This window comes from Coregonus clupeaformis, chromosome 23 (assembly GCF_020615455.1).
Source record: "Coregonus clupeaformis isolate EN_2021a chromosome 23, ASM2061545v1, whole genome shotgun sequence".
Taxonomy (NCBI): Eukaryota; Metazoa; Chordata; class Actinopteri; order Salmoniformes; family Salmonidae; genus Coregonus; species Coregonus clupeaformis.
Genome location: NC_059214.1, coordinates 20637348 through 20660739, shown reverse-complemented (window position 1 = coordinate 20660739; position 23392 = coordinate 20637348). Strand labels below are relative to the sequence as shown.

At 45.0% G+C, this 23392-nt stretch overlaps 1 pseudogene; it reads left to right on the top strand.

The window, feature by feature from the left end:
- Positions 1–190: 190 nt before the first annotated feature.
- LOC121536121 lies at positions 191–22230 on the top strand (annotated as a pseudogene).
- The last annotated feature ends 1162 nt before the right edge of the window (positions 22231–23392 follow it).

Sequence of the window (23392 nt, the reverse complement as noted above, 5' to 3'; positions counted from 1 at the left end):
GAGTAGAATATATGTGACTGATGCCTGGAGAGTTACTGCTAGACCACAAACTCGGCACGTTAATTTCAAATGTTTGATTTACAAGCTATTTATTATTATGGATGACTGAAATATGTATTTAAAAACATTATAATGAAGGGTAGATTACATGACAAGAGTTGAAATGATCGCCTATTGCACCATGGCTACCATGGCGTTTACTGAGACTTGGCTGGATGACAGGGAAGTGGAGCCGGCCGGCTTCAAACTGGTCAGAGCAGACCGTGATCTGACCGTCACAGGGAAACATCACGAGGGGGGCGTCTTTCTGCTTGTCAGGGACCAGTGGTGTAAATCGATCCTGGTAAGAGAGAGACTCTGTACCCACGACATTGAACTGCTTTCTGTGTCACTGTGACTCTACTATCTGCCCCGTGAGTTACCCCAATTGTTTGCTGCTGTTGTGTACATTCAACCAAAAGCTAATATAGCAAAAGCATCAGAGATTATTTATAATCTGTAACAGAAACTGGAATCTATCTCCCCCGACGCACCCACATTTATTTTAGGGGATTTTAACAACTGTATTTTGCACAAGGTCCTGCGCAGCTACCACCAGTATGTGAAATGTCACACTAGGAAAAATAAGACTCTTGATTTGTGCTGTGGGACAATACCAAATGCTTTCTCTGCCACCACCAGACCTCCCCTGGGGACATCAGACCACAATGTTGTCTACCTCAGGCCAACCTACTGTCGGCTCCTGGAGAGGGAGAAACCTACAGTTAAAACTGTCCAGATCTGGAACAACAATAGTATCACTCCTCTCCAAGGGTGTTTTGACTAAACTATGTGGGAGGAATTTGAGGACAGCAGCTCTGATCTTGATGAACTCACAGATGTTGTTTCAGACTATGTAAACTTCTGTGTTGAGTCAGTTGTGCCTACTAAAACCTGTAAAATCTTCCCTAACAATAAGCCTTGGGTATCAAAAAATCTAAAATCACTACTTAATAGGAAGAAGGCAGTTTATGCTGAGGGTAATATACAGGCTTTAAGAGATGTACAATGTGAGATCAAAAGACAGATACTGGTGGACAAGGAGGCATACAAGCAAAGGGTGGAGAGGACCCTCTCCTCAGGAAACTCAAGGGTGGCCTGGCAAGGGATTAAATCCATGGCTAGTGCCCCCCACATAGGCAGGGGAAAAACCTATGCTGACCTTGGGAGACATGAGGGCCAGAACATGGCTAATGAACTGAATGTTTTTTCTCAAGATTTGAATCTGACGACTTTCTGTCGGAGGTAAAACAAATGGAAGCATCATTACAAATGTTTGAGAGGGTTGTTGTTAAACAGGCTGATGTTTTGAAGTTGTTCAGGGGATGTAACGCACACAACAGCCCAGGCCCAGGCAAAATAAGTGGACATGTGTTAAAGCACTGTGCTGAACAATTGGCTGGTGTTTTTACAGACATTTTCCAATCCTCGTTCGACCAGCAACACGTGCCAGTATTGTGGAAAAAGTCAATAATTATACCCATTCCTAAAGCATCTAATCCCTCTGTGCTGAATGACTACTGCCCTGTCGCCTTGACATCCTTAGTAATTAAATGCTTTGAGAAAATTGTGAATCGACCCGTTTCAGTTTGCCTATCAGCCCAGCAGAGGAGTTGATGCCATTCTTACTCACCTCAACATGGTCTATAGACATCTAGAGGGCGCCAAATCCTATGTCAGGCTTCTGTTTGTTTACTTTTCTTCTGCCTTCAACACAATCCAGCCTTACATTCTGGCACAGAGGCTCATTAGGGACATCTCCTTAGATAGGGGGCTGGTTTTGTGGCTGTTGGACTTCCTGAGCCAGAGGTCACAGCGCGTCAAAGTAGGTCCCCACGTGTTGGACATATGCACCAACAACACAGGCTCTCCTCAGGGATGGGTTTTGTACACTAATAGTTGTACTAGTTCCCATCCTGACAGACACCTCGTTAAGTTCGCTGATGACACTGCCTTGATCAGCCTGTTGCATGATGACGAGGAACACCATGGCCCGGTCCTAAATGACTTTGTAGAGTGGTGTGACGAATCACACTTGGTCCTCAATACCAACAAGACCAAAGAGATGTGCATAGACTTCAGGAAGTGTACAACACCTACCTCTGCAACATCTATCAGAGGTCAGAACATAGAGATTGTAGAGGAATACAAATATTTGGGTGTCCTCTTGGACAATAAACTTCAGTGGAGTAAATGTACAGACCTGATCTACAAAAAGAGTCAATAGAGACTGTACTTTCTCAAAAAGCTGGGATCTTTTAATGTTGACGGTACTATACTGACTCTGTTTTACAAATCTTTCATTGAGAGTATTTTAACTATTTGTATTGTTTGTTGGTTTGGCAATGCCACTGTCAGCCAGAGAAATATACTGAGAAGGATTATCACCACAGCAAGCAAGGCACTTGGAGTCAAACAGACAGGCCTGGATGAGATCTTAAAGGTCAGGGCCCTCCGCAAGGCTCACAAAATCATTTTAGACCCAAACCACCCCCTGTACCCGGACTTTGAACTACTCCCCTCTGGGTGTAGGTATAGGGCACCCCTCGGTAGGAAAAACAGAACTAGACAATAATTTGTGCCAGGTGTGATATCCCTCCTAAATAGCTCAGGCTAATGTTCCTATCGACCCAGTAAGGCCAGCATGCTAATGTTCCTATCGACCCAGTAAGGCCAGCATGCTAGTCTCTTTTTATTGGTATGTAACTGCTATGAAAGTTGTATTGACAATTTGTTTTGTATTTAAAACACCACTTTAAACATGTACATGACACTGCAACAACATTTCCCCATGGGGACAATACATTCAGTAAAGTAAAGTAGGCCTACCATTCAGGTTTGGTAGGTAGTGCTGGTATATGTTACCATGATGGTATCTATCAATAATGATAGTCTATAATTATCATAGATCCATCTTGCAGCCCTACCTCTTAATTTGTTCTCATATTTCATTAGCCTAATTTGGTCCAATGATGGGGAGTTGATCCCTTCTACCTATGCTTCTCTGATTTAAAAATGTTGCGATATATTCCATATGTGAATTGCCTATACAGACTAACGACCCGTACGTAGGTCATTACACTAATTTACTATCCATGGCCCAGTAGCATGACTCTGTTATTAATGGATGTTGTCATGGTAGCTCTGAGGGAATGAGCTGTATAGACTGATGACCTTCAGGTCATACTCATTTTACAATGTTCCGCTGTTGACATCCAGGTGATCCACACCTATCACCAGAACAGAAGTTCTTTAAACAACCCAACTGTTTACTTACATAGGAATAATGTTGATAGAATGGACTTTTACTGCATTAATGTTTTCCATCTCATTGAACATTCATTCCATATTATTGAAGAGGCATATTTAAACATGTACAGTGAGGGGAAAAAAGTATTTGATCCCCTGCTGATTTAGTAAGTTTGCCCACTGACAAAGAAATGATCAGTCTATAATTTTAATGGTAGGTTTATTTGAACAGTGAGAGACAGAATAACAACAACAAAATCCAAAAAAACGCATGTCAAAAATGTTATAAATTGATTTGCATTTTAATGAGGGAAATAAGTATTTGACCCCCTCTCAATCAGAAAGATTTCTGGCTCCCAGGTGTCTTTTATACAAAATCAAGCTCTTTGGCATCAAGTCAACTCGCCGTGTTTGGAGGAGGAGGAATGCTGCCTATGACCCCAAGAACACCATCCCCACCGTCAAACATGGAGGTGGAAACATTATGCTTTGGGGGTGTTTTTCTGCTAAGGGGACAGGACAACTTCACCGCATCAAAGGGACGATGGACGGGGCCATGTCCCGTCAAATCTTGGGTGAGAACCTCCTTCCCTCAGCCAGGGCATTGAAAATGGGTCGTGGATGGGTATTCCAGCATGACAATGACCCAAAACACACGGCCAAGGCAACAATGGAGTGGCTCAAGAAGAAGCACATTAATGTCCTGGAGTGGCCTAGCCAGTCTCCAGACCTTAATCCCATAGAAAATCTGTGGAGGGAGCTGAAGGTTCGAGTTGCCAAACGTCAGCCTCCAAACCTTAATTACTTGGAGAAGATCTGCAAAGAGGAGTGGGACAAAATCCCTCCTGGGGGGTGAGGGGTGGGGGGGGGGCTTGTGTGCACTAGTCCATGGAGCAGCCTCCCCTCTCATGCTCCTGGTGTATGGCATAATGACAAACACCTTTGTGACATACAAGCTAGAGGTCCAAGAACTAGCAGACCCTAACAAAACCTGCATTAACAACAACATCACCTGGATCAATGGCTCCATATATGAAATAGCAGAGAACACAATGGTATTCTGTGGGTGAGTTGACACTTTTCTATTTTAGATTCTATTTTACTCCTGCATCGAGGTTGGAAAGTTATATTCTATTTTAATCTATTCATATTACTGACCATGCTGATGCTGAAGGTCCTGATTATAATAGAATGGGTTATGGATCACAACATTTTAATAAAAATATATACAATAAACATATGCATCTATTATTTTTACAGGTTGGATATTGAAGCACAGATAACCATGTTTGCATATTACTATGTTTGTATTGGATTAGGAGATTTGATTGTTAGTTATTTCCAAGTAAGTAGGTTCAACTTCATACTCAAAGTGCTTTCGCTCCATCTAGTTTTGCAACATTAATAGATTCATCCATCTACAACTGTTATTTTTAAACATGTATTCAATCCTGCTCTGTGTAGATTGCCATCTGGGTGTCTGCTTCTGCCAGACAGATCCAGAGAATCAGGAAAAATTACTTTAGGAAGATAATGAGAATGGAGATTGGCTAGTTTGACTGCAATTCAGTTGGAGAATTAAACACCAGGATATCAGAGTAAGACCTAAACCCATGGGTTATTTTCTACAGAGATGTGTGGACCATTGAGGGCATTCCTGAAAGATGTTTCTATAAAAACCTCTTACATTTTGGGTTTGACCCATTTTAACCGGTTCACTGTGTTGAACATGTTCTCTCACCTCAGTGACATCAACAAGATCAACAATGCTAAAGCTGACCAGGTGTCTATCTTCATCGAGAGGATCTCCACTTTCATCTTCAGCTTCAAGGTGAAGTTCATCGGAGGTTGGAAGTTGACCCTGGTGGTCATCGTAGTAAGCCCACTTATAGGACTTGCTGCTGGACTAATAGCCATGGTGAGATGGGTTGAATACAATGTATTACATTCCTCTATTTGGTGATGGTCATTCTGTTTTTGGATGTAACAGCCTCTGAGTCTGTATGTGAGGTAGTCTCACACCACCTCTGTATTCTCTGTGACGTTGTGATGTGTGAAATGTACTATAGATGAACCAGACAAACCAGTCTGGTTTGTCATTGACTCCTCAGGCTGTTGCCAGACGGACAGGTCAGGAGCTCCAGGCCTATACCAAGGCAGGGCCAGTAGCTGATGAGGTACTGTCATCCATCAGAACAGTGGCAGCCTTTAGAGGAGAGGACAAGGAGGCTGAAACGTAACTTGAAATACTGTACAGGATCTTAATTCGATCACCATGTTGTTGCAGGAAATGCAAACTTGTAGTGTATTCAATGTTTAAAAAGGCTCATAAAATGTCAGACTTGATTTGCCCTAACAAAAAATGTATCAACCCCTACAAAAATTAATTATAATCCACACAATAATCCTGCTGTGAGAAACTCGTCAAATTAACCTTCCCTTCCCTGCTGACTTCAATGTCTTGGCACTTGAAATGAGTTATAAATATGCATTTCACATTTGAACAGCTATGACAAAAACCTTATTCATTGCTCAGAAATGGGGTTTGAAAAAGGGACGATCATTGGAGTGTTTCAAGGATACCTGTGCTGTGTCATCTTCCTCTGCTATGCTTTGGCATTCTGGTACTGCTCTTAACTGGTCATCGAAACCAAAGATCTCTCCCCTGGTGCTGTTCTAAGACCAGGCTGAGTACTCTTATCCAGATATGGTAACTCATATTATCGTATAATAAATATGTATCCAATACATTATTCTACAATTGGTGAAAATGTAAGGATATGTTGGCTTGTATTTTTGTCTCCAGGTGTTCTATGTGGTTCTCATGGCAGCTATGAACCTGGGTCAGGCCTTTCCCTGCCTGGAAGCCTTCGCCTCAGGTCCAGCTGCAGCCAAGATACCATTGACCAGGTAAGGCCAGAATTCTAGAAAATACATGAACTAAGAACAACTACATTTCAGTTATGAAGTATTTTATAAATCTGTTAACTTTCAGGAGCCAGAAATCTATTGTTTCTCAGAGGAGGGCCACAAACTAGACAAGGTGAAGGGTGATGTTGAATTCGACGACGTCAAATTTAACTTCCCCTCTCGACCAGAAGTTAAGGTAACCCTTTTTGCTCAGCTCTTTATTTATTTTACTGAAATTCCTTCTCAAAAGATACTGTATCTCAATGTAAAACCACCTGTTTATTCAGATTTTAGACCGTTTGAGCATGCTGATTAGAGCAGGAGAAACCACAGCTTTTGTTGGGCAAAGCAGATCAGGGAAGACAATGTTTCTCATTCATAGGTGACTTTGGATGACCATGACATCTGCAGTCTGAACATCCAGTGGCTTTTCTCTCTGATTGGCATAACTATCGCTGAGAACATCCGCTACGGGCGACCTGGGGTCCCCATGGATGACATCATCCAGGCCACCAATGAGTCTAACGTCTATAACTTCATCATGGACCTCCCACAGGTACCACAGACACACATTTAGCAAAGAAATACTGTGTATTACTCTGATACTGTCTCATACAAGAAACACATTGAAATGAGGAAATATGGTTATACAGAGGTTTGATACGCTGGTGGGTGAGGGTGGTGGTCAGATGAGTGGAGGACAGAAGCAGAGGATAGATATCGCCCGTGCTCTGATCCACAACCCCAGGATCCTGCTGCTGGACATGGCTACCTTGGCTTTGGACAACGAGAGTGAGGCTGTTGTATAGGAGGCACTTGATAAGGTGAGTGACTCCCAGCACAAAATCTATCAATCATTATATCACCACAAAGTCAAAGCCTGCGATCTCACACCCAACTGTGTGGCAGTATCAATATTAAATCAGACACATTCCTTGCCACAGTGGAAAATTTGATCGAACCTCAAAGGTCAAAGGTATTGAGGTCATTCTATAAGCAGCCTTGTATTATCAGTTTTGTGTTATTGTACTTTATTCAATATCTGAGAGAAATGAGTGTCCCTCCTATATTCCCACAGCATTCTAAGGAGGAAGCAAAGGAACCAGCACCAGTGGCTCGAATCCTGAACTACAACACATCAGAGTGGCCCTACATGCTATTGGGATCTATAGGAGCTGCCATCAACGGCTCCGTTAATCCAATCTATGCTATTTTATTCAGCCAGATCCTTGGGGTAAGAGGCTATGCATTACGTACATTCAAGCCTATGTTTATAATGTAGTTTCATATTACCTGGGCTGGTAGTGATACTTGTAGATGTTGCTGTTCCATTAAATTAATTTAATTCCATCCATATTGTTATTTGGATTCGCAGACATTCTCTATACGTGACTTGGATGGACAGAGAGCGCAAATCAATAGAATATGTATCCTGTTCTGCGCTGTGGCGGTGACAAGTTTCCTCTCTCAGTTATCACAGGTAGCTATGTTTTACCACACATCAGGATAATTATACTGTTACAGTCCATAGTAAGGTGCTAACATTCTGACGACAGGCCCTAGTGATGTGTGTGAACACGGTTGTTCTGTTGAAGGGTCTTTGGGAAGTCTAGGGAGCTGCTGAAATGCAGGCTAAGGAAAGGTGGGCTTCCAGGCCATGTTGAAACAGGTGGTGGGCTGTTTGGAACAGCCCTAGAGCTCTCACCACCAGGCTGGCCACCAACGCCTCCATGGTCCAGGGGGTGAATGTCAGGGACATACTGTGGACCGGTACATTAGAATCCATTGAAGTTATTTATAACCAATGATGAGATGATTCAAAGGAGTCGTTTTTTTAAATATTTCCTTGTGCCTCATACTCTATATATTTCTGTCAATTAAATGAGCTTTGAGAATTAATAAACTCAGCAAAAAAAGAAATGTCCCTTTTTCAGGACCCTGTCTTTCAAATATAATTTGTAAAAATCCAAATAACTTCACAGATCTTCATTGTAAAGGGTTTAAACACTGTTTCCCATGCTTGTTCAATGAACCATAAACAATGAATGAACATGCACCTGTGGAACGGTCGTTAAGACACTAACAGCTTACAGACGGTAGGCAATTAAGGTCACAGTTATGAAAACTTAGGACACAAAAGAGGCCTTTCTACTGACTGAAAAACACCAAAAGAAAGATGCCCAGGTTCCCTGCTCATCTGCGTGAACGTGCCTTAGGCATGCTGCAAGGAGGAATGAGGACTGCAGATGTGGCCAGGGCAATAAATTGCAATGTCCGTACTGTGAGACGCCTAAGACAGCGCTACAGGGAGACAGGATGGACAGCTGATCGTCCTCGCAGACCACGTGTACAACACCTGCACAGGATCGGTACATCCGAACATCACACCTGCGGGACAGGTACAGGATGGCAACAACAACTGCCCGAGTTACACCAGGAACGCACAATCCCTCCATCAGTGCTCAGACTGTCCGCAATAGGCTGAGAGAGGCTGGACTGAGGGCTTGTAGGCCTGTTGTAAGGCAGGTCCTCACCAGACATCACCGGCAACAATGTCGCCTATGGGCACAAACCCACCATCGCTGGACCAGACAGGACTGGCAAAAAGTGCTCTTCACTGACGAGTCGCGGTTTTGTCTCACCAGGGGTGATGGTCGGATTCACGTTTATCGTCGAAGGAATGAGCGTTACACCGAGGCCTGTACTCTGGAGCGGGATCGATTTGGAGGTGGTCCGTCATGGTCTGGGGCGATGTGTCACAGCATCATCGGACTGAGCTTGTTGTCATTGCAGGCAATCTCAACGCTGTGCGTTACAGGGAAGACATCCTCCTCCCTCATGTGGTACCCTTCCTGCAGGCTCATCCTGACATGACCCTCCAGCATGACAATGCCACCAGCCATACTGCTCGTTCTGTGCGTGAGTTCCTGCAAGACAGGAATGTCAGTTTTCTGCCATGGACCTGTTGGATCGGAGGGTGAGGGCTAGGGTCATTCCCCCCAGAAATGTCCGGGAACTTGCAGGTGCCTTGGTGGAAGAGTGGGGTAACATCTCACAGCAAGAACTGGCAAATCTGGTGCAGTCCATGAGGAGGAGATGCACTGCAGTACTTAATGCAGCTGGTGGCCACACCTGATACTGACTGTTATTTTTGATTTTGACCCCCCCTTTGTTCAGGGACACATTATTCAATTTCTGTTAGTCACATGTCTGTGGAACTTGTTCAGTTTATGTCTCAGTTTTTGAATCTTGTTATGTTCATACAAATATTTACACATGTTAAGTTTGCTGAAAATAAATGCAGTTGACAGTGAGAGGACATTTCTTTTTTTGCTGAGTTTAGTATTTCCTCTGCAGGCAACTTGATTACAGATTGAGATGATTGTGAACTCCTTGACCAACATCTGAGCGTCTTTAATCATTGCGTTCTACAGTACTTCAGCTGTAAGTTAAGCTTGGTGGTGATGTGCTTTTTACCACTGATTGGCTTGTCTTGGGTCTTTCAAGCCAAAATGCTGACAGGTTTCGCAAACAAGGATAAGAAGGCAGTGGAAGCAGCGTGACAGGTGAGTTAAACACCCCATTATCAATTAGATAATTCAATAAAGGTCCGTAAATGGGTTATTAGAACACTTCTGTAACATTAAGCGAGGCACTAGCCCGAGAGTATTATTCTCTGTAGTGATTTAGAGACTTGATCATCTACCTTCTCTCCCACAGGTGTCCAGTGAAGCTCTTGCAAACTTCAGGACCATCGCAGGGCTGGCCAAGGAGAGCACATATTTGAATACATATAAGTCTGTCAAGAAGAAGCACAACGTCTACGGCATCTATTTTGCCTTTGCTCAGTGTGTTATCTTTATGGTGTACAGTATGCCGCCTCATTTAGATATGGCGGCTATCTGGTCAGCTGTGAAGGATAAACATTACCTGGTGGTCTTCAGGTAAGTTTTTTCTGTTTTGCTGAATGTTGTACATGTAGTATTTACAGTGACATACAGAAAACCTGTGAACAGTACTGCATATAGGTTAACATCACGTTTACTGTACATTTTGAAAAACATACCCATTTGCGGTAAACTGTTCTAAAAGCGTACTGTATTATCAGACTAATGCCAATGTTGTGTGCAGTGGCGATTTTAGCATGTCAATCTTGGTGGGGCAAACGAACCCCAAAAATGTGGGATATATGCCAGCAAAGCCACTACACAACACAACACTAAACAATACATTAATTGCACTATAACGGTGACAAACGGTGCCCACAAACTGTTAGGGCCTACATAAAGCTGTCCGAACAGCAGAGTCCCAACAGCAGTCCCATCATCTTACCACTGCTACACCTGGCTATCAGCAGAGCCTTTTTGGCAGGGAAACAGTTCATTCAGCCTCATTTACTGCCTTTTAAAAAAACATAGCTGATATAGGTGACTTGCTTAAACAAATGTGGTTTCTACTGACAATTGAGATGTACAAACTATGGCATAAGGGGACGAAAAGCGGATAAGAGGCAGTCCGTAATTTTGATTAAGATATTAATGAGCGAGCTAGGACGGACGTAGTCAATGTAACTATTTCTTTAGCACTTTTGAAATGTACAGCGACAGAATTCAGAACATGGGCCGTTCTTACAGTGTTCTCCCTGTACACCAAGTCAGAACCGTGGGATAAATAAAGGGGGCATATAAGCAGACAATGAAAGCTCTTATAATATTCAATGATTACATGTGCACCACCAAGTCAGAACAGTAGGCGAAATTATTAGGGTGAGGCATATGGGCTACTAACAGCTTACTACACAATAAACACGTATTATTACTTTCTTAGCTACAGTATACATACCTCCCTGGCATATTACATAATTTATGCAGCATACAATGCATTTTTGGACTCACCTTGTTGTGCTGTGCTCACTTGAACAGGAAAGTGGCGCGGCAGTCCTTCGTGGGCAAATTTTGTCATCAAAGTCTGGCATTCTCTGGATTTATGGTGCTTTCAAGACAACTGGGAACTCTGAAAGGTCGAATCACGATGACGTCAGTGATCTTCAGGTCGTAGCTCTAGAAAGAGGCCCGAGTTCTGGATTTACAATTCCGAGTTTGATGACCGTTCAAAACGTATTTTCCCAGTCGGAGCTAGTTTTTTCCCGAGTTCCCAGTTGTCTTGAACTAACCGAAGTCAGATTTCGCTGTTCCGAGTTAACTGTTGTTCTGAGTGCGGCACAAATCATGCTTCATTGACAGCATGGCCAATGTTGAATGTTTATCATTTTAAACTTGGAAAAGAGACCCTTAATCCCAGATTTGGGACCACACATCCACTCTACTGAATAGCAGGCTAGTGATTACTTTGCAATGCTTGCAGTTAGCCACTGATTCCAACTTGTTGTGTAATGTTTATGTCCAATGGCCGATGAGCACCGATACGTTTTATCTATAATTTCTCTTCATTATTTCTCTTCATATGACAAGGATTAAAAAGGATTTGCCTGTAGATTGTCGACTTGATTCATGATGATAACTGCCAGCTAAGATTTTGAAAGTATGATGTTGACATGATCAATCCAATCAAAGCTACTGTAGATATAACGTCATTTTACGTCATTTTATCTGTGGCCATTGACCTTGAGCCTTCTTGGATGGGCACTTCTAATGTAACTCTATGGCAGCACCCAAGGGGCTTGAATTTTCTAGCTCTACCCTTAGACTTGGTGGTGACGTAGTGTCACCATGAGCGACAGAACACTGAGTTTTTACACTGTAGAATAATAGTGAAGACATCAAAACTATGAAATTACACATATGGAATCATGTAGTAACCAAAACAGTGTTATACTGAATGAAAATATATTTTATATTTGAGATTCTTCAAATAGCCACCCGTTGCCTTGATGACAGCTTCGCACACTCTTGGCATTCTCTCTCCAGCTTCACCTGGAATGCTTTTCCAACAGTCTTGAAGGAGTTCCCACATATGCGGAGCACTTGTTGGCTGCTTTTCCTTCACTCTGCCATCTGACTCATCCCAAACCATTTCAATTGGGTTGAGGTCGGGGGATTGTGGAGGCCAGGTCATCTGATGCAGCACTCCATGACTCTCCTTCTTGGTGTGTTGGGTCATTGTCCTGTTGAAAAACAAATGATAGCCCCACTAAGCCCAAACCAGATGGGTTGGCGTATCGCTGCAGAATGCTGTGGTAGCCATGCTGGTCTAGTGTGCGTGAATTCTAAATAAATCACAGACAGTGTCACCAGCAAAGCACCCCCACATCACAACACCTCCTCCTCCATGCTTTACGGTGGGAAATACACATGCAGAGATCATCCGTTCACCCACACCGCATCTCACAAAGCCACGACGGTTGGAACCAAAAATCTCAAATTTTGACTCCAGACCAAAGTACACATTTCCACCGTTCTAATGTCCATTGCTCATGTTTCTTGGCCCAAGCAGGTCTCTTCTTATTATTGGTGTCCTTTAGTAGTGGTTTCCTTGCAGCAATTCGACCATGAAGGCCTGATTCACACAGTCCCCTCTGAACAGTTGATGTTGAGATGTGTCTGTTACTTGAAATTTTGGCTGCAATTTCTGATGCTGGTAACTCTAATGAACTTATCCTCTGCAGCAGAGTTAACTCTGGGTCTTCCATTCCTGTCACAGTCCTCATGAGAGACAGTTTCATCATAGTGCTTGAAGAAACGTTCAAAGTTCTTGAAATGTTCCGTATTGACTGACCTTCATGTCTTAAAGCGAGAGTTGCACCCCTTCTCAAAAAACCAACACTCGATCCCACTGATGTCAACAACTACAGACCAGTATCCCTTCTTTCTTTTCTTTCCAAAACTATTGAGCGTGCCGTCTTTAGCCAACTCTCTTGCTATCTCTCTCAGAATGACCTTCTTGATCCAAACCAGTCAGGTTTCAGGACTGGTCATTCAACTGAGACTGCTCTTCTCTGTGTCACGGAGGCTCTCCGCACTGCTAAAGCTAACTCTCTCTCCTCTGCTCTTGTCCTTCTAGACCTGTCTGCTGCCTTTGATACTGTGAACCATCAGATCCTCCTCTCCACCCTCTCCGAGCTGGGCATCTCCGCGCGGCTCACTCCTGGATTGCGTCCTACCTGACCGGTCGCTCCTACCAAGTGGCGTGGCGAAGCTGTCTGGTGTCCCCAGGGCTCAGTTCTAGGCCCTCTCCTATTCTCCCCTATACACCAAGTCACTTGGCTCTGTCATATCCTCACATGGCCTCTCCTATCATTGCTACGCTGACGATACACAACTAATCTTCTCCTTTCCCCCTTCTGATAACCAGGTGGCGAATCGCATCTCTGCATGTCTGGCAGACATATCAGTATGGATGACGGATCACCACCTCAAGCTGAACCCTGGCAAGACGGAGCTGCTCTTCCTCCCGGGAAAGGACTGCCCGTTCCATGATCTCGCCATCACGGTTGACAACTCCGTTGTGTCCCTCCTCCCAGAGTGCGAAGAGCCTTGGCGTGACCCTGGACAACACCCTGTCGTTCTCCGCTAACATCAAGGCGGTGACCCGATCCTGCAGGTTCATGCTCTACAACATTCGGAGAGTACGACCCTGCCTTACACAGGAAGCGGCACAGGTCCTAATCCAGGCACTTGTCATCTCCCGTCTGGATTACTGCAACTCGCTGTTGGCTGGCCTCCCTGCCTGTGCCATTAAACCCCTACAACTCATCCAGAATGCCGCAGCCCGTCTGGTGTTCAACCTTCCCAAGTTCTCTCACGTCACCCCCCTCCTCCGCACACTCCACTGGCTTCCAGTTGAAGCTCGCATCCGTTACAAGACCATGGTGCTTGCCTATGGAGCAGTGAGGGGAACGGCACCTCCGTACCTTCGGGCTCTGATCAGTCCCTACACCCAAACGAGGGCATTGCGTTCATCCACCTCTGGCCTGCTGGCTCCCTTCCTCTGCGGAAGCATAGTTCCCGCTCAGCCCAGTCAAAACTGTTCGCTGCTCTGGCACCCCAATGGTGGAACAAGCTCCCCTCACGACGCCAGGACAGCGGAGTCACTCACCACCTTCCGGAGACATTTGAAACCCCACCTCTTTAAGGAATACCTGGGATAGGATAAAGTAATCCTTCTACTCCCCCCCCCCCAAAAAAAAAAAAAAAAAAAGTGTAAAGTGGTTATCCCACTGGCTATAGGGTGAATGCACCAATTTGTAAGTCGCTCTGGATAAGAGCGTCTGCTAAATGACGTAAATGTGCCCTTGAGCAAGGCACTTAACCCTAATTGCTCCTGTAAGTCGCTCTGGATAAGAGCGTCTGCTAAATGACTAAAATGTAAATGTAATGTTAAAGTAATGATGGACTGTCATTTCTCTTTGCTTATTTGAGCTGTTCTTGCCGTAATATGGACTTGGTCTTTTACCAAATAGGGCTATCTTCTGTATACCCCACACCCCCCCTTCCTTGTCACAACACAACTGATTGGCTCAAATGCATTAAAAATGAAATAAATTCCACAAATTTACTTTTAAGAAGGCACACCTGTTAATGAAAAATGCATTCCAGGTGACTACCTCATGAAGCTGGTTGAGAGAATGCCAAGAGTGTGCAAAGCTGTCATCAAGGCAAAGGGTGGCTATTTGAAGAATCTCAAATGTAAAATATATTCTGATTTGTTTTAACACTTTCTTGGTTACTACATGATTCCATATGTGTTATTTCATAGTTTTGATGTCTTCACTATTATTCTACAGTGTAGAAAATAGTAAAAATAAAGAAAAACCCTTGAATGAGTAGGTGTATCCAAACTTTTGACTGGTACTGTAATTATTCAGACCCTTTGCCATTAGACTCCAAATTGGCTCAGGTGCATCCTGTTTCATTTTTTACATTTACATTTTAGTCATTTAGCAGACGCTCTTATCCAGAGTGACTTACAGTTAGTGAGTGCATACATTTTCATACTGGCCCCCCGTGGGAAACGAACCCACAACCCTGGCGTTGCAAGCGCCATGCTCTACCAACTGAGCTACAGGGGACTTGAGATGTTTCTAGAACTTGATTGGAGTCCACCGGTTGTAAATTAAATTGATTGGACATGATTTGGAAAGGCACACAACTGTCTGTATAAGGTCGCACAGTTCACAGTGCATGTCAGAACAAAAACCAAGCCATGAGGTCGAAGGAATTGTCCGTAGAGCTCTGAGACAGGATTGTGTCAAGGCACAGATCTGGGGAAGGGTACCAAAACATTTCTGCAGCATTGAAGGTCCCCAAGAACACAGTGGCCTCCATCATTCTTAAATGGAAGAAGTTTGGAACCACCAAGACTCTTCCTAGAGCTGGCCGCCCGGCCAAACTGCGCAATCGGGGGAGAAGGGCCTTGGTCAGGGAGGTGACCAAGAACCGATGGTCAATCTGACAGAGCTCCAGAGTTCCTCTGTGGAGATGGGAGAACCTTCCAGAAGGACAACCATCTCCGCAGTACACCACCAATTAGGCCTTTATGGTAGAGTGGCCAGACGGAAGCCACTCCTCAGTAGAAGGCACATGACAGCTGCTTGGAGTTTGCCAAAAGGCACCTAAAGGACTCTCAGACCATAGCTCCAGAGTTCCTCTGTGGAGATGGGAGAACCTTCCAGAAGGACAACCATCTCCGCAGTACACCACCAATTAGGCCTTTATGGTAGAGTGGCCAGACGGAAGCCACTCCTCAGTAGAAGGCACATGACAGCTGCTTGGAGTTTGCCAAAAGGCACCTAAAGGACTCTCAGACCATAGCTCCAGAGTTCCTCTGTGGAGATGGGAGAACCTTCCAGAAGGACAACCATCTCCGCAGCACTCCACCAATTAGGCCTTTATGGTAGAGTGGCCAGACGGAAGCCACTCCTCAGTAGAAGGCACATGACAGCTGCTTGGAGTTTACCAAAAGGCACCTAAAGGACTCTCAGACCATAGAAATAAGATTATCTGGTCTGATGAAACCTGGATTGAACTCTTTGGCCTAAATTCCAAGCATCACGTCTGGAGGAAACCTGGCCTCACCTGGCCAATACCATCCCTACGGTGAAGCATGTTGGTGGCAGAACCATGCTGTGGGGATGTTTTTCAGCTCAGGGACTGGGAGACTAGTCAGGATCGAGGGAAAGATGAACAGAGCAAAGTACAGAGAGATCCTTGATGAAAACCTGCTCCAGAGCGCTCAGGTCCTCAGACTGGGGCGAAGGTTTACCTTCCAACAGGACAACGACCCTAATCACACAGCCAAGACAACGCAGGAGTGGCTTCGGGACAAGTCTCTGAATGTCCTTGAGTGGCCCATCCAGAGCCCGGACTTGAACCTGATCGAGCATCTCAGAGCTTGAGAGGATCTGCAGAGAAGAATTTGAGAAACTCCCCAAATACAGGCATGCCAAGCTTGTAGCGTCATACCCAAGAAGACCCAAGGATGTAATCGCTGCCAAAGGTGCTTCAACAAAGTATTGAGTAAAGGTTCTGAATAATTCTGTAAATGTGATATTTCTGGTATTTGCTAAAATTTCTAAAAACCAGTTTTTGCTTTGTCATTATGTGGTATTGTCACGCCCTGACTCAGGGGACTCTTATATGTTGAGTCAGGGTGTGTATATTCCTTGTTGTGCTTTTTCTATGTGTGGGATCTAGTATGTACAGTGGGGGAAAAAGGTATTTAGTCAGCCACCAATTGTGCAAGTTCTCCCACTTAAAAAGATGAGAGAGGCCTGTAATTTTCATCATAGGTACACGTCAACTATGACAGACAAATTGAGAAAAAAAAATCGAGAAAATCACATTGTAGGATTTTTAATGAATTTATTTGCAAATTATGGTGGAAAATAAGTATTTGGTCACCTACAAACAAGCAAGATTTCTGGCTCTCACAGACCTGTAACTTCTTCTTTAAGAGGCTCCTCTGTCCTCCACTCGTTACCTGTATTAATGGCACCTGTTTGAACTTGTTATCAGTATAAAAGACACCTGTCCACAACCTCAAACAGTCACACTCCAAACTCCACTATGGCCAAGACCAAAGAGCTGTCAAAGGACACCAGAAACAAAATTGTAGACCTGCACCAGGCTGGGAACACTGAATCTGCAATAGGTAAGCAGCTTGGTTTGAAGAAATCAACTGTGGGAGCAATTATTAGGAAATGGAAGACATACAAGACCACTGATAATCTCCCTCGATCTGGGGCTCCACGCAAGATCTCACCCCGTGGGGTCAAAATGTCCTCACAAGGACGGTGAGCAAAAATCCCAGAACCACACGGGGGGACCTAGTGAATGACCTGCTGGGACCAAAGTAACAAAGCCTACCATCAGTAACACACTACGCCGCCAGGGACTCAAGTCCTGCAGTGCAAGACGTGTCCCCCTGCTTAAGCGAGTACATGTCCAGGCCCATCTGAAGTTTGCTAGAGTGCATTTGGATGATCCAGAAGAGGATTGGGAGAATGTCATATGGTCTGATGAAACCAAAATATAACTTTTTGGTAAAAACTCAACTCGTCGTGTTTGGAGGACAAAGAATACTGAGTTGCATCCAAAGAACACCATACCTACTGTGAAGCATGGGGGTGGAAACATCATGCTTTGGGGCTGTTTTTTCTGCAAAGGGACCAGGACGACTGATCCGTGTAAAGGAAAGAATGAATGGGGCCATGTATCGTGAGATTTTGAGTGAAAACCTCCTTCCATCAGCAAGGGCATTGAAGATGAAACGTGGCTGGGTCTTTCAGCATGACAATGATCCCAAACACACCGCCCGGGCAACGAAGGAGTGGCTTCGTAGAAGCATTTCAAGGTCCTGGAGTGGCCTAGCCAGTCTCCAGATCTCAACCCCATAGAAAATCTTTGGAGGGAGTTGAAAGTCTGTGTTGCCCAGCGACAGCCCCAAAACATCACTGCTCTAGAGGAGATCTGCATGGAGGAATGGGCCAAAATACCAGCAACAGTGTATGAAAACCTTGTGAAGATTTACAGAAAACGTTTGACCTGTGTCATTGCCAACAAAGGGTATATAACAAAGTATTGAGAAACTTTTGTTATTGACCAAATACTTATTTTCCACCATAATTTGCAAATAAATTCATAAAAAATCCTACAATGTGATTTTCTGTATTTTTTTTCCTCATTTTGTCTGTCATAGTTGACGTGTACCTATGATGAAAATTATAGGCCTCTCTCATCTTTTTAAGTGGGAGAACTTGCACATTTGGTGGTTGACTAAATACTTTTTTTCCCCCACTGTATACAGTGGGGAGAACAAGTATTTGATACACTGCCGATTTTGCAGGTTTTCCTACTTACAAAGCATGTAGAGGTCTGTAATTTTTATCATAGGTACACTTCAACTGTGAGAGACGGAATCTAAAACAAAATCCAGAAAATCACATTGTATGATTTTTAAGTAATTAATTTGCTTTTTATTGCATGACATAAGTATTTGATACATCAGAAAAGCAGAACTTAATATTTGGTACAGAAACCTTTGTTTGCAATTACAGAGATCATAAGTTTCCTGTAGGTCTTGACCAGGTTTGCACACACTGCAGCAGGGATTTTGGCCCACTCCTCCATACAGACCTTCTCCAGATCCTTCAGGTTTTGGGGCTGTCGCTGGGCAATACGGACTTTCAGCTCCCTCCAAAGATTTTCTATTGGGTTCAGGTCTGAGACTGGCTAGGCCACTCCAGGACCTTGAGATGCTTCTTACGGAGCCACTCCTTAGTTGCCCTGGCTGTGTGTTTTCGGGTCGTTGTCATGCTGGAAGACCCAGCCACGACCCATCTTCAATGCTCTTACTGAGGGAAGGAGGTTGTTGGCCAAGATCTCGTGATACATGGCCCCATCCATCCTCCCCTCAATACGGTGCAGTCGTCCTGTCCCCTTTGCAGAAAAGCATCCCCAAAGAATGATGTTTCCACCTCCATGCTTCACGGTTGGGATGGTGTTCTTGGGGTTGTACTCATCCTTCTTCTTCCTCCAAACACGGCGAGTGGAGTTTAGACCAAAAAGCTCTATTTTTGTCTCATCAGACCACATGACCTTCTCTCATTCCTCCTCTGGATAATCCAGATGGTCATTGGCAAACTTCAGATGGGCCTGGACATGCGCTGGCTTGAGCAGGGGGACCTTGCGTGCGCTGCACGATTTTAATCACTGACGGCGTAGTGTGTTACTAATGGTTTTCTTTGAGACTGTGGTCCCAGCTCTCTTCAGGTCATTGACCAGGTCCTGCCATGTAGTTCTGGGCTGATCCCTCACCTTCCTCATGATCATTGATGCCCCACGAGGTGAGATCTTGCATGGAGCCCCAGACCGAGGGTGATTGACCGTCATCTTGAACTTCTTCCATTTTATAATAATTGCGCCAACAGTTGTTGCCTTCTCACCAAGCTGCTTGCCTATTGTCCTGTAGCCCATCCCAGCCTTGTGCAGGTCTACAATTTTAACCCTGATGTCCTTACACAGCGCTCTGGTCTTGGCCATTGTGGAGAGGTTGGAGTCTGTTTGATTGAGTGTGTGGACGGGTGTCTTTTATACAGGTAACGAGTTCAAACAGGTGCAGTTAATACAGGTAATGAGTGGAGAACAGGAGGGCTGTGAGAGCCGGAATTCTTACTGGTTGGTAGGTGATCAAATACTTATGTCATGCAATAAAATGCAAATTAATTACTTAAAAATCATACAATGTGATTTTCTGGATTTTTGTTTTAGATTCCGTCTCTCACAGTTGAAGTGTACCTATGATAAAAATTACAGACCTCTACATGCTTTGTAAGTAGGAAAACCTGCAAAATTGGCAGTGTATCAAATTCTTGTTCTCCCCACTGTAGTTCTATGTTGGCCGGTGTGGTTCCCAATCAGAGGCAACTGTCGCTCGTTGTCTCTGATTGGGGTTCATACTTAGGCAGCCGTTTGGCACTAGTGAGTTGTGGGATCTTGTTCCTTGTAAGGTATGTTGTGTTATCTACCTTAGGACTTCACGTTTCGTTTTCTTTGTTGTTTTGTCGTGTGTTTATTAAGTTCAATAAACATGTATGCATATCACACTGCGCCTTGGTCTGAACCCGTCCTTAAACGAACGTGACAGAAGATCCCACCAAACAAGGACCAAGCAGCGTGCCCAGGCGGAGCGGATGGCCATGTCACAGGTGGCCAATTTGTGGTCATGGGAGGAGATATTTGCGGGGAAAGGACCATGGGCTAAGGTAGATGCCCAGGCAGGAGAGGAGCAACGGCAACACGGAGGAGGCCGGTCGAGGAGGAAGCCCGAGAAGCAGCCCCAAGTACATTTTTGTGGGGGGCACACGGGGTGGTTGGCGGAGCCTAGTGTCAGAGCAGAGCCAACTCCCCGTACTCACGCGAGGAAGCGTATGACTGGGCAGGCTCCGTGTTATGCGGAGCTACGTACTGTGTCGCCAGTGCGCCGGCACAGTCCTGTACGTCCTGTGCTTGCACCACGCACGTGCCGTGCGAAGATGGGCATCCAGCCAGGACGGGGTGTGCCGGCTCAACGCTCCTGGTCTCCAGTACGCCTCCTCGGTCCCGCATATCCTGAGCCAGTTTTACGAACTGTATCGCCAGTGCGCGTGCACAGCCCAGTGCGTCCTGTGCTGATGCCTCACACATACTGTGCGGAAGTAGGCATTCAGCCAGGACGGGTTGTGCCAGCTCTCCGCTCCAGACCTCCAGTCCGCCTCCACAGTCCGGCCCGGCCTGTTCCTGCTCCTCGCACCAAGCCAGTGGTGCGAGGAGCACCACTGGCGTTCCTGCCCCTCGCACCAAGCCAGTGGTGCGTGTTCCTAGTCAGGTCCGGCCCGTGCCTGCTCCTCGCACCAGACCAGTGGTGTGTTTGTCCAGTCCGGCACGACCCGTGCCCGTTCCACCGGTGCCTGGTCCGGCACCGGTCAGCTGCTCCACTCCGGAGCCAGAGCAGTCCGCTCCACCGGTGCCTGATCCAGTTCTGGTCAGCTGCGCCACTCCGGAGCCAGAGCAGTCCGCTCCACCGGTGCCTGATCCAGCTCCGGTCAGCGGCTCCACTCCGGAGCCAGAGTAGTCCGCTCCACCGGTCCCTAGTCCAGCTCCGGTCAGCGGCTCCAGTCCAGACCATGACGTCAGCCCCTCTACAGGTTCGGGGTCTCCCACACCAGGGTCCAGACAGGGCCTGGCGTATCGTGGGAGGAAGGAGAGGGGAAGCAGCGCGCCGAGGTCCAGACCAGACCAGGGGCGCAACAGGGAGGCGGAGAGTGAGAGGTCGTCACGCCCCGAGCCGGATCCGCCTCCGAGGCGGAATGCCCACCCGGCCCCTACCCTGTTATGTTTATGTTGTGCGGTCGGAGTCCGCACCTTTGGGGGGGGGGGGGTACTGTCACGCCCTGACTCAGGGGACTCTTATATGTTGAGTCAGGGTGTGTATATTCCTTGTTGTGCTTTTTCTATGTGTGGGATCTAGTATGTATAGTTCTATGTTGGCCGGTGTGGTTCCCAATCAGAGGCAGCTGTCGCTCGTTGTCTCTGATTGGGGTTCATACTTAGGCAGCCGTTTGGCACTAGTGAGTTGTGGGATCTTGTTCCTTGTAAGGTATGTTGTGTTATCTACCTTAGGACTTCACGTTTCGTTTTCTTTGTTGTTTTGTCGTGTGTTTATTAAGTTCAATAAACATGTATGCATTTCACGCTGCGCCTTGGTCTGACCCGTCCTTAAACGAACGTGACAGGTATTGTGTGTAGATTCAGGTGGTGGGGTGGGGTGGGGTGGGGTGGGGGGGGGGGGGAATTTAATCAATTTTAGAATAAGGCTGTAACGTAACAAAATGTGGAAAAAGTGAATGGGTCCGAATACTTTCCGAATACACTGTACATTGGGAAATGTAACGTGTTGTCCTTGAGAAACAGTGATAGTGTGTGCTGTGACCATAAATGACAGATAACATCTAGCATTGTTTTTTTTCTGATGTGTCCTCTGTTGTGTCTATATCTTAAACTACAGCCTCTGGATGAAGCTGTAGTTTATCATTGATCTGTGGTGTTGAAATGCCCAACACAATTGTGTACTAGTAAATGCTGACACCCTTCACAAACCACCAAGTAATTGTACATCATTTTGTCCGTTAAGTAGGCCTACATTATGCAGGCCAAGGTTTTTTCACAAACAATGTACTCCACACTTGGCAAACTCAGTTTGCCAAGTGATTAGCGGGCATATTCTGAAAGCACCTGCTGATTTATCAGCATTATGAGCCGCCTGCTGAACCTTTCCATGTTCAGCATTAACACGTAACAACACACAATCACAGATGTCTCCTCAGGCCTGGATAGGCTGAGCAAGCACTAAGTGGACAGTTATATAATTTATCTAACCAAACTTGCAAGGTACCCATATAGCTTCCTAGCAACAGATGATGGGAGTAAGCTAAGGAGAGTACCCTGTTAGAAAATGTACATCATCTTGAAGAGTTACATGTAATATATAATATATGCCATTTAGCAGACGCTTTTATCCAAAACGACTTACAGTAATGCTGCATACATTTTACATATGGGTGGTCCTGGGATTTGAACCCATTACCCTGGTGTTACATGCTCTATCAACTGAGCTACAAAGGACCATGTGTACATCAGAGAATGTGTTATGCAGTACATTTTGGTATAGGCCTACATCCAAATTGGCTTGTATAGAGTGACTTTTAGATACATTCAAGTCATTACAGTAACAGACAATGACAATTTGTGATAAGGATGGGTATCAACTACAGTAGTAAAAAGCAGGGCTGTTCATAAATACAAGGTCACTTCTTTTGCTACATTATCATTAGTAGTAAAGTACATGCCAGAATAATATGGGTATGATGATAAGGTAAATTGTTATTGTCATGAATTCTATATTTTGGTCAAATGGCTCATGTTGCACAAAAAAAATAACACTGATAGAACAATTCAAAACTTCTCAAGGGATTGGCTGTTATTTTTAAAGTTCAAATGCAGCTGTTTTTATCTCAACATCAAATCATTTCTGGGTAACAATTAAGTACCTTACTGTGTTTGTTTTCAATTAAAATTGTCAAAAATAAACAAAGATTTAGCAAAGAGGAATTTCTCAAGCAAGAATTTTGCTAGGACTGTCTGGGAGTGGTCTGAGTGGGAAGAACTGAAGATTATTGGTAGAGAGATTTGGAACTCTC